The 12,086-nt window shown below is 37.5% G+C and overlaps 1 long non-coding RNA gene across 1 annotated transcript in view; it reads left to right on the top strand.

Moving 5' to 3' along the window:
• The first annotated feature begins 5,445 nt into the window (after positions 1 to 5,445).
• LOC144063794 (uncharacterized) overlaps positions 5,446 to 12,086 on the top strand; it is a 47,073-nt gene continuing 40,432 nt past the window's right edge. The window contains exons 1-2 of the long non-coding RNA XR_013296636.1: positions 5,446 to 5,748; positions 7,618 to 7,789. This is a non-coding gene — a long non-coding RNA (uncharacterized LOC144063794). The remainder of the gene's footprint in view (positions 5,749 to 7,617; positions 7,790 to 12,086) is intronic.

Genomic DNA, 12,086 nt, shown 5'->3' with positions numbered 1-12,086 from the left:
TTACGATTCCAGGCAGTACCCTATTCAGATGGAAAACAAGAAACACATTTTCATAATAAAAAATAATAAAAATCTAAATAGATGTTATCCTTAGTATAAAAATCAAGCCGTATGAATCATGTTTAAAAATATTTCTGTCAACTAGACTAGCCTCTTAGAAAAGTTATGCTATGCATAGCTGCATACTTTCGTAGTTGTCAATATAGGATGAGGCGTAGAGCATAAAACTCTTGTCAACCTTCGGCTGTGAAGCTTTTTCAGGGCCGGTGCCGAAACCCATTTTTAGTAGTCATGGAGACCGATAACCGATATTTCAAGCCAATATTTATTTGCAGTAAAAAAAAAAAAAAAATCTTTTAATTCAAACATATAAAGAATTGACAGCTTTGTTTAAAAATACTAACAAAAATTGCAGGAAGCTTCCAGGGTCATCAGCATGTGTTAAGCTAAATTAAAAACTAAGCAAGCAAATAGTTCCCGAATGTTTTCCAAAATGTAAACATAATTTCTTAATGTTATCCTTTTTTCTTCTTAAAAAAAAAGTGTAGGGAGTCCCCAGTGTCAGCATCATTTTTTTTTTATAAAGTAGAAATTTAAATAAATCTATAAATTAAAAGTTCCCTGTATCTCACCGAGCAATTGTAGCCAATTTAGGGTTTTGGTCAGGGTTCGCAAAATGTTTCAAATCAATTTTGCAGACAGTAAAAAAATGTCTGAATATGTTCGAAATGTATTTGTGACAAGTAAAAAAAAATGGTCTGAAAATCTTACATAGACCAAAACACCAAGTGAAAAAGTTGCTGTGCGCATGCGTGTCACCGTAAAGATGTGTGGGAAAAAAAATCAGGACCTGGAATAACCTCCGGGTTTATATAATCACTTTTTGCAGTGTGTTTAATGTGGTGGTCATAAGACACATTGTGACAAAATCCCATGTCTCTAATTGGATCATTATTTTGGAGTTATTCGCCAGCCAGCTGTCTGCTCAAAGTCCCAAATCTTCGGCTAGTGTGTCACCGCCCCCTCATTCGGAATCAAGCTGCTTGATGGAAGAGGTTTCCTCTTAATGTCCCCACATTCCATCATCTGCTCTGCCTGGGCAGCACACCTGTGGAGTGCATAAGCTGCAAAGGAAGAAATGCCCGAATTGATGGTCTTTGCAGCCAATACGGCAAAAGAATGGCCAATAAACCTGACCACTGCGATGCATCTTCAGAATCACATCCACGCATTCAAGCGGCTTCTGCCTCTCCTTTCTCATTCTCCGTGCGAGAGAAGCAGCGGAGGCTCGAGAACGCTCACAGAAGCACCACATGTGAGCAATTATGGCGTTTTCTCATTTCCTTTGGAAAAAACAAAGACTGCTTTCCTTTGCGACTACAATGAAGAGTCCAGGTGTCGAGAGGGAACGTGAGTGGATGAGGGACACAAATGTCTCCTAGCTGACAATTTTGCGGGTTTGACTTTTTTGCCTTGCCTGCTTTTTCATTTAATTCAGCCGAAACGCAACGCTAGGTAAGAAGTGTTACTTTTTTCATTTTACCAGGATATTTATTAAATCTTGCACACAAGTAATACAGTTACGGCGGAGTTTCGTTCCTTTGCTGGCGATGTAAAACAGAAAAAAATTTACAAAAAAACCCAATAAAACAGAAAAAAATACTCCCCCAAAAAATTTGTCAGAAAAACAGGACTTTTTTTTTCCAAGTGAATGCAATACGCTTCCGTATGCCAGAAACACAAGACAAAAAACAAAAACACCAACCACAGACAAAAACAACAACACCCATAACGAATCAAACTCAACCCTCACAGAACCGAAACATGGCACCAGGTAAATCAGCATTGACCAGGGTTACGCAATCCTTCATGTCCCGAATGTGTTGAAGAACAGACTCAATGAAAAGTGGACGTGGGGAAAGAAATAAGTTCACTTGACCTCAATATATTCCCTACAGCTCCTGAAAATTGCTTTTGCATCAGGTCCTTCCACTTGATATCTCTTTGCCAATCTCAGCAGACCCACTGAGCGTCCTTCGCACAGTCAGTGGCGCGCGTGCCGACTCAGCAGCTGTCGCCAAAAAGGGAAAGGCGGGCCCGAGCATGACAGGCAATCTGCGATGCTTGTCAAGTTGCAATAAAGGCAAAGCCCAGTTGAGTGGCAGAGTCGCCCAGTGGGTAAGCAGACTGTTGTCTCAATCCATCTCACTTTCTTTGCTGCCTAAGTGTCTTTGAGCAATATGTTGGGGGCGGGGGGGAAACCCAAGAAGATGAAACATACTGTCACATGCTTATTAGACAAAAGCCCGACACTCACTCAGAGAGAAAGATGGCCGCCTGTGCACGAGCTCAGGCTATCAAAATGTGTCATGACACCCAAACTACACTACAGTGACTTTTAATCCACTGTCTGAGCCAGAGGGGAGACCGGGGTGGCACGTGCCCCTGCTCAAATGTGATTGGAACCCGCAGGCGCCAAATGATTGACGTATCACGTTGGCCGGTGTCGGTACCAGATGTGAACGGGCTGCCAGATTGTAGCGGGGTCGCCTACTGATGATGTCACGCTACAGGATTATCGGGAGATTATCCGTTTACAAATGTTCAATAAAGTTATTTGGAAAAAAAATCCGGTTGACGTCAAAACGTTGGAAAGAAAATATTAAAATATTATTATTGTATTTAAAATATTAAATAAAATATATGGGCTGAAATTGTCAAAACGTAAATAAACACGTCACGCTACAGGATTGGCTAGAAATTATCCAATTGATGACAAACATTAAGAAGAATATAAAAGCAAAATATATTGAATAAATAATAAAAATAGATCGTATAAATGATAAATACACAAATTAATTGCCTGAGATGTGACAAATGTTGTCAGTTTAGATTGCTATTGTGGTCCTATTATCATTAAGACTATTTTTGTGATGTATTGTGATTTGTGAACTGCTAAAAAGAAAGAAAGAAAATAAACCAAACCAAAGTGAACACGTCTGAATCTGCATTTCGTTAGAAAGCTCGACGGTTCAATCTTTTTATTTATTTCTCAAATCTTCAAGTATCCTGCTTTTATATTCTTATATCTTATATGCTTTTATATATTATATTATATATAGGGTTATTTACCTTTTGACAATTTCAGTCCATATATTTTGTTATTTAAATGACACCTTTTATATTTAATTTATTTTTTTATTTGTGAACTCACACACATATATGGTCTCCCAAGCGGGGACGCGAACTCACACTAACCTGCACCGACGGCAAGTGACGGTAACCACTCCGCCACCCGGAGACCCATTTAAATGACATCATTAATATTTTCTTTCCAATGTTTTGACGTCAACCGCATCCCCCCCCCAAATAACTTTATCAAACAATTGTAAACTGATCATCTCCAGCCAATCCTGTAGCATGACGCCATCGGTAGACAACCCCGGTACAATCTGGCATCCCGATCACATCTGGTACCGACACCGGCATTTTTATCAATCAGACGCCTACTAACTGTTATGCCCCTCCTGCACAGTAGCTGGCGCTATTTACCACAAAATGTTGAAATCCACCTCACTAAGTGTGTGTAGAAGAAGATTCTTCCGAGTCCAATCAAGATGACATGTTTTGGGCAATATCATGTTGGTTTTCCCGTGAGACGTACTGTAAGTGACTGTTTAAAATAACTTTTACATTATTTTCAGATAGATTGTTTTGGATGGACATCAATAAGTTAATGTTGTTTTGCACAAGCTAAATTTAAATGCACGAGCTGAATGACGAACGGAGACGTGAGACAGGAAACAGAACTACGCAGCGGCCTTCCAAATTAGGAGCATAGATTTCAAAATAACATTTAAACATCGCACAAAACAGCTTGAAGAATACTTAACACTTAGTATATATACATTTTTAGTCTAGAATTGGGCGATTTAAGTACATTAATAACATTATATGCTGTAATTACAGTAGTAGTATGAGGATTTATTTTTATTTATTTATTTATTTTATTTCGTAGGGTGTGTGGAAAACGAAATAAGGGGACAAAATGTGACTTGTTCCTTAAACGAATTAAACTAAACAAGTGTATGCGTTAAAAATTTCATTCACGTTAAACACTGATGTTAATTATTTCATAGACTTTGATTTTTGTGCACATTGTTAATAAACAGCACATTATGTGCAAACATCTCCTGCATGCTTAATATGTACTTAAATATATTTCAACATTTGGAGACTCCAATTGAAATTAATTTATTATGAAATGAATTATTTGACATAATCTTTGGATACCCTGAAGCAACCTTGCCCCCCCCGTGCCCATTTATAAAAGTTTTTGAATCATTTGATCAATTTCAAACTTATTGGTTGTTATTATCCAAATTCTACAGACCTATAACAAAAAGGTTACTTTACAGGTAGCATTTCCCCTTTTTAAAGTGAAAATGATTTGATGTTCATGAAAGGAGAACTTAATTGAAAGTCTCTTTCAAATATATGAGAAAATGACCAAACATTTGACCATAGTTAGCACTCAGGTCACCAAAGAATATACTGTATTTTTTTTTTTTAAATAACTTGTATGTTAGTACATTCACATGTATATTTATTTATTTATTACATGAACTTTCTATTTCAATAACCTTACTGTTTTCAATTGTTTGTATTTTTCTGTTCAGCTACATTATGGTGGGCAGCAATTATAGCCAACAGCAGTGTGCCCCCTGACAACAGCAAGGCTGTACACGGCAAAGAGGAACCCTTATTTGTGCAGTTGCACAAATACAGGATTCACTTTGCAATATTAAAATCTCGTCATTAAAAGGACACAAGTCAACGTAATCTGTAAACCTAAATCAGTAATACTTGCCGTAATGTGTGGTCAGGAGAGAAATGGGAATAAAGAATCGCCTTCCTCAATGAAAAATAACATTACCGTATTTTAAAACGGAGTCTACATAATTGTATTCTGCTGCCTACCAGTGGCCAAGGCGGGCACACTAGAAGGAGCAGCATGAGTTGAATGGCTTACATGACTTACATTCACTTTAATTTATACTTTATTCCAGAACCAGTAAGATCCAAATCATAGAGTAAAAAAAAAAAAAGAAAAGAAGGGAAGAATGCATTTGATTTGGTCATGTTATTTGAATTTTTTTTTTTATATACAACTTTGTACGTTTGGTCAACAAAAATTCAGATTCTCAAGTATCTCAACAATAATATAGAGTGCTATTTTTCCATTATTAAAACAACTTTTAATCATTAGATCATTACATTTAATCAATAGGAAATTACATTTAATCAATAGGAAAAGATGATTTGACTAAGGAGTTTATTTCAAGGCACCACTGTACAACAACCTGTACATTATTTGCTGTGGAATTAAAATTAAACTGACTGTTATGATTGCAATGAATACAAAATGAAGTTTGTTGCAGTTCACTTCTGCTGTTGAACCATTATATGGTATGTTTTGTCTCGTATGCCCCCACTGGCCAGGCATGGCTACTGCACTTTAGAGATTTGCACCGCTTGCAAGGGTCAAGGGTTAAAAGTAAGATGGCCGCCTGTTAATTGTATGAAATTATACGTTGTGTGTGGACTCGGCGATGGCAACAGGCCTGTCGCTAGATAAGGTTTATCAAATAATTATTTTGACATTTTTGCATTAACTTCAACTTATCAACTTGTGCATCCACCACCTATGACCCGGTTCCTGACAATCCTCGCCCGAACACACAAATGGTGAGTGCAGCCCTGCCGAGACCCGTACCAGCTTTTGAATTGATGAAACCCAACCGATGGAATCTTGGAAAAAAGGGCGCAAACAAGATCCAAGGCAGATGACACGGAATTGAACTGTTCAGGCTCAGCAGACACTTCCTAATGAATGCGAGGATGGCACACATAGCAGACACAGTTGCTTGAGAGCGCACAGATGTTACAGCGGCGCTGCAAGTAGCACACGGAGCGGCACTTGTCTTGTCTGATGAGAGGCCTCATTTGGAAGTGCCATTAGTAAGACGTGTGATTTATGGCACTGTCTGCCCGCTGCTCTCACTTTACAATTGAATAGAGATATGGCAAGGAGAGCGAGGCAACCTCCATCCCGCTGCCTCTGTCTTGTTACTCAAACATTGCAGTGTGAGCTTCACCCGCACAAATGGAGGAATCCTGTCACAACCAAAAAGTCTTACTGTTATAAATAGACTGAATGATTGATGGAAATAAAGACACTCTGGATTGGATCTAATTGGAGGACGTTTTCATTATAATCCACTGCTGTAAATGCAAATTTAGAATTGGGGGTGGGGGGGGGGGTGCATACCTTTAGCAGGTTTGCATGTAATGAGTGGGTGGGATTTAATTTGAAGCAAGTAATTAGTTTTATCATCTTATTTAACCTCCATGTGTCCTGGAAGATGATCATTATGAGACAAAATCAGACATAAACCAAACGCAATTATAAAGTTGTGATTTTTATCTTTCACCTCTTGCACAATGTCAGAAGAATCAAGACTTGTCTTTGAAGAATCCAAATAATAATTGTGAATATGGACATGGCTCGTACCATTAGTTGAAGTAAACATTACAAGATAGGGCTGGGTTTAAAAAAAAATCTAATAATCAATATCGAATCAATTTTCCTTTTCGAGCCTGATATCGATTCATAAAACCATGAATTGATTATTTTAATATCTCTTTATACCATAAAAAAATGATTTATATAAAATGGATTTTCAAAGGCCATTTTTTTTGTATCTTACTGTTTTCTTGAAATTTACAGTTCATGCCAATTTAAAAGTTTTTTCTTACATTTATGTAAGACCTGACTAATTGCACTTCAAGACAATTCAGAATCTTCTTCATTTATATTGACAATTATTGTATTGAATTAGAATTATGAAAATATTTTCTTCATCATCATCCTTGCTGATGTCAATGTTTGTGTAACACTTAAATGATGATACATGTGTTTTTTTACACTTTTATTAATAAACTAAATCATTTAACCAGTTACTGCCTCAACACATTTTATTTTGGAATTGAATGTTTGTGGAGTTTTTAATCATGTACCAGATATTTAACTCGTTTGCTCCCAAAAATATATAAAAACTTCCTATTTTAAATATTGCCTTGGTCCCCAAAACGCTAGTTTTTTTTAATACTAGACCATACAGGAGGTTTTGATGCAGCCTCTGACCCGAAGAAGTCGCTTAAAGCAATGGTAGTAGAGTATAAGAGATCAAACAGGGCCGTGTGGGGAAAAAAGCTCATTTACCCACAATTTGAAATGGATTTGTGAATAATGATGAAAGTTAGCTGTATTCTAATGCTAATTACTGAAAGAAGAAACTCTCATCTTCCTTTTGGTAGGTTGCATGTTTTTATAGCAATAGAACACAATATTCTGTGGGCCTCGCAAAATCAGTCAAAATCCAGTAAAACAGCTGGGAGTGAAGGGGGTTGCTTCAGTGAAAATGGCTGGAATCGAAATCGAACCGAAACGAGTTCTTTTGAATCAAAATCGAACCGATTGAGGAAATTAGAATGGATACTCAGCCCTATTACGAGAAGTGTCACCATCCTTTCCATGTTTTCATTTCTGTGCAGTTAGAAGGATGACGCGGCCGGATGGGAATTAAACACCAGCTTTCCAGCTGCTTTGGAAAATGATGTTGATGCCGGCGGGACTGAAGTTCCGCTGCCTGCCCGGGCTCTCCGCCATGACGCATCTGTCCATCTGTCAAGCCCCCGGGCCCATCAATCAAACTGCTGAGTGCAGGTGAGTGGGAGGAGCAGAGAACAACCATTAATCACTCAGACGTGGACAGCGGTGGGCTGCTTCACTGGTAGGTGTGTGTGTGTGTGTGTGTGACACAAAGAGAGAGAGACGGTGGCGAATCTGGCTTCAATATCCCTACAAAGGGAAAAGCACTTGTTGAGTTCAAGTTTTTGTTGGTTTGTCATCATGCAGTAATGGAGTTGACTCTCTGACAAAAGCAAAAACATATCATATAAAGCAGTTAGGGGTGTGAAAATTAGCGCGTTCATTTTGAGTTAATTTTGAGTTCCTTTATCGCCACAAATTTTTTTAACGGGCGATTAATGACCACCCCTTGCTTGGAAAGCCTGTACGGGGGCAATTCCAGTCGCAACGCAGCAGACAAATTTAGCAGTAATAACTGTAATAATAATTACAAATTGACAATTTTAAAAATGTGCACAATTTTCACAAAGAGTTACTTCATGTTAAAGAAAATGCACTGAGCTGTCGCCAATGTCTTAAAATGCAATTATGCCATCTAGTGGCAGAAAAATGAATTCACCACAAATCAATATCACACTCGTTTTTTTACAGTACAGTATATCTTTTTTAATGTTAACTCAATTTGATGAATTACTATGAAATTACTGTGTCAATGACTAAAGGATGCAGCCATATTTCTATTTGTTAGGAGTATGAAACTTAGAATTGTACATTTTATTGTACACTTTAATTTGTGCACTAAAATTTGTGATTAATCGGGAGTTAACTATGGAAGTCATGCGTTTAATTACGATTAAAAATTTTAATCGCCTGACACCCTTAATAGCAGCACATTTCCGCACTATGGTTAGTTTGGGAATTTTCATTATACAGTACTTAGTTTTTATTTTGTTTTCGGTTATGTTCTTTAAATTGAGTTAGTTTTAATTATTCTTCAGAGCCGGTTTGTTCGTTTTTATTAAGTGGAAAATGCTTAGTTTTTGTTGAGGTTTTAGTCGTTTTAGTATTAGTTTTAGGTCTAAAAAAATAAAAAATCACAGTGAGTATCGTGTAGTAAAAAAGAAGAAAAAAAAAAATTTCCACAAATCAAATACAATTTGTTTGTTTTGGACCCCAAAAATAAAACGTGTTTTTCTAATTGCCGATGGATAACGATCCTAAACATCCCGCTAAAGCAACTGAAGACTTTTTGAAACAAAATCATATTATATTCTTCAATGTCAAGTCAGGTAGAGCATGCTTTTCATTTGCTCACTCATTCAAAAAAAACATTTGGACAAAAGTAATGCCCACATTGTCAAGCAGATACTAGTTAACGTGATTAGCATTGTGGCTGCAAGAATTCATATTTGAGCTAAAGAGTACGACTGCTTTGTTGACGATTTGTTGTCGTCGCGTGGGGATCGCCACTTAACCTTCAGCATGCAAATTTATTTTTGGACTTCTGCTGGAGAATATTTAAAAGCCATCTCTCACGTTGATGTTGTACAGTATTTTTTTGCGCACTTGCTCACCAGGGTAGATTAGCTGAGCTTATTCACACCGCTGAGTGTGGGTGTTGCGCAAGGCCATACAATTGTTTATTCATGACAAACTTCTCTATCGCTGCTCGAACTCAGATCTTTGTGTTTGTGTCAGCGAGGGCACTGAATGATAGTTTCAACTAAACACACTCGAAGGTGACGATGGAAACAGTCAGCCACACGTTCATTTTAACCGCTCGGTAACATACACTAAATGCAAAATCACAAAATATTATTCAAAATGATATTTTAAGCAGAATGGGTCATTATTTTGTATATGACCATATTCAGGCGCTACCATGAATATTGTGACATCCCTAATTATCCTATAATAATAATAATAATAATAGAGAAACAAAAGGATTGGCAGGATTCTGACGTTAAAGTGAGAATTCTGACTTTATTCTCAGGATTCTGACTTTAAAGTGAACATTCTGACGTTATTCTCAGAATTCTGACTTTAAAGTGAAAATACTGACTTTAATCTCAGAATTCTGACTTTAACCCTGGAGAACCCAAGAACCCTTTTCTTCTTTGGAAAATTATGAATATACATTAAATGACTGTTATAAGTTCACTGAACACCAAAATATATGTTTTTTCAATTTTAACCCTTGTTTTTTGAACTAGCTCAGAGTTGCTAATTTATCAAAAAATATATATAAAACATACTCCTAGGCATTCTGCAACATGATATGAAATAGATTAACAAAAAACAACACAATTTTACCATCTGATGGTTTGCTGAGAAGATGGTTTTGTTTGGATTGATTTCCAGCTCAACAAAACAGCACGTTGCCAGCCATCTTGTCACCACCACTCTGGCTCATGTAAGTGCAATATTCATCCACTAGATGGCCCCATGCAGGGGTCAGAAGTGGCACTCTGGACTTTTGAAGTTAAATTTGTAAAAGAAAAAAAAAAAGTCTTTGTTATTTGAGTAGCAGAACTTATAGGGGCCAAATTTGACCCCGTGGGTTCTACAGGGTTAAAGTGAGAATTTTATGCGACATAGAACTGCAAACACAATTTTTGACTTGACTTGCCAGTTAAGGTATGTTTGTTAGCAGCTCTCAAACAAGTTTTCAGCAGTTTTCATTCAAAGGTTTAACACTGTGTATGCTGCAGTGTCTAGATTGGGTTATGTTTCTGTCACTTGCCAGCCTACTACAATATATTTGTGGAGAGTTGACCTAAATTGCTGTATTCATTCACTCATCTTCGGCGGATGCAGCTCACGGCTAAATATTTCATAAAAGTGTGCTTGTTTGTTCATTTGTCAAGCTCATGCTAGCTTATAAAACACACATCGCACCGGGTTTGGTTTGTGTCTTCAGCCTTGTGAGTCTGAGAATGATATTTACTTTAGGAATTAGGAGGCAAGAAGCTCGCCGTGTTTGCATTTGTAGTAATAACGCGTGAGCGGAGCGGAGAGGAAAACATCCAGTGGAGCAATTTTCTCTCCAAGCTTCAACACATTAGCATCTTTAAACCTACAGGATGTTGGTTCGGGCTGCTAAGACTCCACGGAACATGTATATCATTTGTGATGTATTTTCAGGAGGAGAAGTGTGGAGAATTCATTTGATCTCAGTAAACAAGATAAATTCCGCCTCATTAAACACGGCAAGCATCATCGCCGTTGCTGTGCTTCCGTTGTTGCATTTGTGAGGCACTTGTCACTCGGGTATTTTCAAACTTTCTTGAAAAAAGGGCTTTAAAGGCCGAATCGCCGCCATGCATGACATCACATGAGACGAGACATAGCTTCTATATCTGTTTCCGATTTTTTAAATTTTTTTTGAAGCATAGCTATGTTCCAAAAAAGCAACAGCCTTAACAAGCAGGCTTAGCAGAACAAGAATGTGAGAAGAGGTGATACAACGTGATGAGACTCACATTCAAAACAGTAAGACAACTTAGCATAGTGTTCAATTTATCCGCCATTTTTAAATTCAGACTCAGTTTTAGTCCAGTTTCAATCCCGCTTGTTCGTTTTTATCATAGTCAACCTCTTCCCCGTTTTTCTTTAGTCCATTTTTAGTCGACTCTGAATCTAACATTTTAGTCTTTGTTTTAGTCCAAGAAAACATAATTTTATTTGTCTGGTTTTGGTCACAACAATAATTTTACCCCTGTATTTAATATATATATTTTTTGACAGCAGATAATGTTGAACATCGAATACTATTTCACATAAAATGTCCTTTCTTTTTTTGATGAAAAACAACTTGACAGTGACGCACAATTACAGTATATCAACAAGTGGCTACTGTGGCTCCGTGCTATGAGCTAGTAAGTTAGCCAGCACAGAGGTTTTAGTCATAGGTCGTAGGGGTGGGAATCTTTGAATGCCTCACGATTCGATTCCAATTTTTGCGTCTGTGATTCGATTCAGAATCGATTTATAGTGGGGGCCAACATTTTGGAATTCACAGAGTTGTGGTCCAGTTCCCGTCCATTTGGGACCATTTTGATGGGCCCTAAAATTTTTGATCTCTTTTTGAGGGTCAAGACTTGGTTTTAGAATTTAGGTTTGAATTGAGTTATGGTTGCGGTTAGGGTAAGGAATAGGGGTAGGTAATCCTTTTTGATGGTTGGGAATAGGGGAAGGGGCTAGGAAATGCATTAGGTCAATGAGATGGCCCCACAAAGACAGTAAAACAAACTTGTGTGTGTGTGTGTGTGTGTGTGTGTGTGTGTGCGTGTGTTTTGTAGGTATGATCAAGGGGATGTTGGGGGGAGGGATGGTTTATCTTTTTATTGTACTATGGATGTTTTGTTTGTTC

The sequence above is a fragment of the Vanacampus margaritifer genome, chromosome 1 (genome assembly GCF_051991255.1).
Source record: "Vanacampus margaritifer isolate UIUO_Vmar chromosome 1, RoL_Vmar_1.0, whole genome shotgun sequence".
In the NCBI taxonomy this organism is placed as follows: domain Eukaryota; kingdom Metazoa; phylum Chordata; class Actinopteri; order Syngnathiformes; family Syngnathidae; genus Vanacampus; species Vanacampus margaritifer.
This window is presented reverse-complemented; position numbering and strand designations above follow the sequence as displayed.